Below are 5,039 nucleotides of genomic sequence, written 5' to 3' on the forward strand. Positions count from 1 at the left end.
GATAAAGATGCTCACATGATCAGCTAGTTGGACCTGCTCCAAAGTGGCCCAATCAATACATTAGCCTAAGCTGAGTAGTTACAGTCGAAGTAGCTGAAATATTTCCTCTTGGGGACTCATTGAAAATCGGATATAGGGGTGGCGGGCATCGGTAAAGGCACTCAAGGAGGAGGACACGCCAAGTGTCTTCCGCTTTTTCGAAATGGGGACGACGACCTTGGACTTGCTACGAATGTTTGCAATGGTTTGCTTGAAATAAAATAATTCACTATCGTAAAATAGAATATGCATCATCAAACAAACACACAAAGAGACTGAGACTTGTATCAATAGCTGAAAATCGACTACTAAGATACTATTTACTAAAATCAAGCATGCAAAAATAATAATGAAGAAAAAGACAGATAAGAAACGACATGGAAAACTAGAATTGACAATGAAAATAATGAAATAGCAGAAATGAGTAAAATAAAAATACATAATAATGAAAAGAATAAAAAGCATAGAAAACGTAGATCGGATACTAAGAACAATGACTATATTAAATAGAAACAGTGAAAAAAGAATTCAAAAGAATAAACTAAGGACGAAGCATAATAAGAGCTATAATAATAAACTAAAACAGTAGTATGAAGAATAAAAAATGGATGATAAGAAAATTAAATAATAATAATAAAAGTAGTAACAAGTAGAGCTAGAAAAAGAAAATATTATAACTAATAATAAAAAAAGATTAGATAATAAAGAATAAATAAATAAATAATATAGGGAAAACAATGGTAGGTGGTAACCGGAGTAAATGGCGGTGGTTTTGATGGGACGGCTGGATGTGCGCGATAGTGGAGTGCTGGTGAGTTGTGGTGGGTCGTATGTGTGGGTGCAGGAATGAGAGAGAAGTGCTGGTGATGGGGAAAAAGGAAAAGGGCGAGGGCGCTGTTGGGGTTTGAAGGGGGTGAAGGAAAGATAGAGAAGGAGGGGTCAGGGTGGTTGCGTGGTGGTGCAGGGTGAGAAAGGTCGAGGGAAGGGAGTCTGAGGGGAAGGGGGTCGAAGGAGAAATGGGGAAGCAAAGGGATCGAAGGGGGAAATGGGGACGAGGGCTGAGGCGTGAGGCGATGGTGGTCAGTGCTTGTAAGGAAGAGGGGCGATCAGAAGTGGACGAATTTGCAAGGGGAAGGCTGATGGCGGCTAGGGTTAAGGGGTGATAATGTGAGGAAGATGAAAGTAAAAAATAGTTAGGGTTTCGGGTTAAAAAAAGGGGGACACGATCGTTTAAGGGCTCGTGTTGGGCCATACGGTCGTGTCACATGCCTGTGTGATGCGTTTTCAGCCTGTGTGAATTTTAAAAATATAGGCCTAGTCTTCACAAGGCCGTGTCGCATAGCCGTGTGCAACCTTTTTCACTTCTCCCACGCCCGTGTGACATCCCACATGCCTGTATGGTTCGGCCGTGTCTCGTACACGGCCGTGTGCCTTGCTCGTGTAACTCTCTGACTTGATTTAAAAAATGAAAAAATTAGCTCCTAGACTGTGTGGTCTACATGTCCGTGTCACACGCCTGTGTGGACTATTTTAGGTAGTGTAACTGTTGAATTTTGGAAAAATTAAGTCCCAGGATCTACACGGCCAAGGACACGCCCGTGTGTCCAGGGCATGTAGGGCACATGACCATGTCGCTAGGCCGTGTAACTCACTGTCGAACCCCTTTTAGTGCACACGGCATGGGGCACCCCCGTGTGTCCAGGTTGTGTGGGTCAAAAACACTTTTTTTTTAAAAAAAAAATTGAAAATTAAATAATTTTTAAAATATCATGAAATAAAATGAAGAAAATTAGCAGTGTTAACACTCGGGTTGCCTCCCGAAAAATGCTTATTTATTGTCTAAGCTCGACTTACCTCATATTCGGACGGTCACAGTGGTTCGTGGAGTCTAAAATCCTCTTTCTCACTATCAATTCTATTATTAAAATAAGGTTTAAGCCGATTACTATTTACCTTAAATATATAAAATTCAAAAAAAGTTACCACGACTGTATTGTATGAGAAGACATTCAGTACCATAAAAGGAGTTACTCTGTTTACATTAAGCTCTGAAGTGGAGATACATGGATCTGTTTTATCTAGCAGAACCTTGTCTCCAACCTTAAATTGGTTTGTTCCATCCACATGCTCATCATGGCAACACTTTGGTTTTGCATCGTGTATTATCGGTTTCTCCTTAACATGTGTCCGCTATTCATCTAGTTATCGATTTGTAACATTCGTTCTTCATGAGTCATTTTTGTTTCTGTTGCATGGACTAAAACGTGGCTTCATCACATTTTTCTGAGGGGTTTCTTTCAAAGAAGTTTGAGCCATATGGTTACTCATATTAACAGAAGTTGTAAAATCATCTCGATCACTGGATGTCTTAATAGTCATGAGCTTGGGGAGTAATCCTTTTGTCAACTACATGAAGTACTAACTTGCCCATACCAACATCAATTATAGTTCTAGTAGTTACTAAAAAAGGCTGACTTAGAATCAAAGGTAGATCTATGTCTAAAACAACAAAATCAATTGGGAGTATGAATTTATCAATTTTTACAAGAACATCTTCAATAATACCCCTAAAAAATCTAATGGTCCTATCTACTAATTGAATACTCATCCTAGGTTTTTTGGGTTTCCCAAGACCTAATTGCTTAAACATGTTATAAGGCATGATGTTAATACTAGCCCCTAAATTAGCCAAAGCATTATTAATATTCAAACTACCAATTAAACAAGGAATAGTAAAACTCCTTGGATCTTTCAATTTGTTGGGTAGTTTATTTTGCAATATAGCCAAGCAAACTGCATTTAGCTCCACATGTGACGAATCATCTAACTTCCTTTTGTTTGCCAAAAGCTGCTTTAAAAAATTAACGGAATTTGGCATATGCCAAAAAGCTTCAATAAATGATAAGTTAATATGTAATTTTTTTAGAAGTTTAAGAAATTTACCAAATTTTTCATTCGTGTGTTCTTTCTTCGTGCGTTAGGATATGTCACTCGAGGTTTATATTTCTTATTTATAGGTTTTTGTTTATTCTGGCTTACCTCGACCTTACCGTTACTTACCACACTTTCTTGCCTCAGTTCTGATTCAAATTCAACTAACCCTTCTTCATCTTGAACAGTAATTGCATGAAGCTATTCTCTTGGGTTAGTTTCGATATTGCAAGGCAAACTACCTTGTAGTCGTTTTGAGATTAACTTAACAAGTTTGCCTATTTGGTTCTCGAGCCCTTAAATCGACGCTTGTTGATTTTTAAGCGCTGCTTCGATGTTTTGAAAATGAGTTTCTGACATCGAGATAAACTTCGTTAACATTTCCTTAAGGTTCAGCTTCTTCTCTTGTAGGTAAGGTTGTTGTTGGAACCCTGGTGGGGGTTGTGCCTTTTGATTTCCTTAACCACCCCAAGAGAAATTTGGATGGTTCCTCCAACCTGCATTATAGGTGTTACTGTAAGGATTATTTTGAGGCTTAGAATTATTACCGATATAGTTGATTTGCTCGTTCTCTGTGCTGGAACTGTAGGGTAAATATTCTGGATTGTGCATTCCTCCTCCATTCATATCGCACTGCATCACCGGATGTACCTGCGTAGAAACACATAAACCATCAATTTTCTTATTTAAAAGTTCTACCTGATTCGATAACATGGTGATCGCATCTAAGTTAAAAACACTAGCTGCTTTCATCTGCTTCGTCGTCATGACTTGCCACTGATAATTATTCATTGTCATCTCTTCTATAAATTCATAAGCCACTTTGGGTGTTTTATTGTTAAGTGTGCCACTGGCTATTGCATCGATCAATTGCCTAGTTAAAGGATTCAAACCGTTGTAGAAGGTTTGAACCTATAGCCATAGAGGTAACTCATGGTGGGGGCACCTTCTCAATAAGTCCTTATACCTCTCCCATGCATCATATAAGGTTTCTATGTCGATTTGAACGAAGGAAGAGATATCATTCCTCAACTTGGCTGTCTTAGCCTGTGGGAAATAATTCAGTGGGAATTTCTAATTCATTTCATCCCAGGTAGTGATAGAACCTCGTGGTAAAGAATTCAACCATTGTTTAGCTTTGTTCCTTAATGAGAAAGGGAATAACTGTAGGCGAATGGCGTCGTCAGAAATGCCATTTATCTTGAAAGTATTACAGACTTCCAGAAAATTAGCCAAATGAGTATTTGGATCTTTGTCTTGCAAACCATCGAACTGAACAAATTGTTGTACCATTTGAATAGTGTTCGGCTTCAGTTCGAAATTATTCGCAGCAATGGTAGGTCTCACAATACTCGATTCAGCCCCAGCTAGAGTGGGCTTGGCATAATCATACATAGTACGAGGAACAGGATCTGGATTTGCAGCAACTGCAGGAGGTAGCTGATTATTCTGATTAGCACCTATCTCCTCAGTAATAATAATAATGTCCTATTGCTCATTTACTGTACTCTGTCAACTTTGCCTTGCTTCTCTATGATTTCTGCAAGCTGTACTTTCAACCTCACTGTCAAATAATAATGGTCCCGACTAGTTTCTTTTAGTCATAAACTAAAGGAGCCTGTCAGAACAAAATAAAAGAAAAATTAGAAAACAAAAATTAAACTAAAACTAAAAATATAATAAAAATAAAAATGGCTAAATTAATAAAAATCGAGTGGCAACGGCGCCAAAAACTTGATGGTCACTAAACTAACTATAATTACGACAAAGGCAAGAGCATCTATCGAACAATAGTATAACTATGGTGAGTAGGGAATATCGTATCCACGAGGACTAAAAGTACTAGTAATTATCGTTTTTCTATTATTTAGCCAATAAATTGAAGTGATTGTTTTTAATCTAAATTTACTAATCTAATTTAACTACAAATTGTTTTTAATCTAAATTTACTAATCTAATTTAACTACAAACACAACAGAGAATGAAATGAGAAAATAATCGAAGACAACCAATGAGAAAGACAATACTCGGGAAAGAATCCACCTAGACTTCACCTATTATTTTGAATC

The 5,039-nt window shown here is 37.7% G+C and overlaps 1 non-coding gene across 1 annotated transcript; it reads left to right on the forward strand.

Annotated features, from left to right (window-relative positions):
- The first annotated feature begins 3,898 nt into the window (after positions 1–3,898).
- LOC121210315 (small nucleolar RNA R71) lies at positions 3,899–4,005 on the forward strand. Its single transcript, XR_005905429.1, has one exon. It is a non-coding gene; the product is annotated as a small nucleolar RNA R71 (small nucleolar RNA).
- The last annotated feature ends 1,034 nt before the right edge of the window (positions 4,006–5,039 follow it).

Source organism: Gossypium hirsutum, chromosome A11, assembly GCF_007990345.1.
Source record: "Gossypium hirsutum isolate 1008001.06 chromosome A11, Gossypium_hirsutum_v2.1, whole genome shotgun sequence".
Classification (NCBI taxonomy): Eukaryota; Viridiplantae; Streptophyta; class Magnoliopsida; order Malvales; family Malvaceae; genus Gossypium; species Gossypium hirsutum.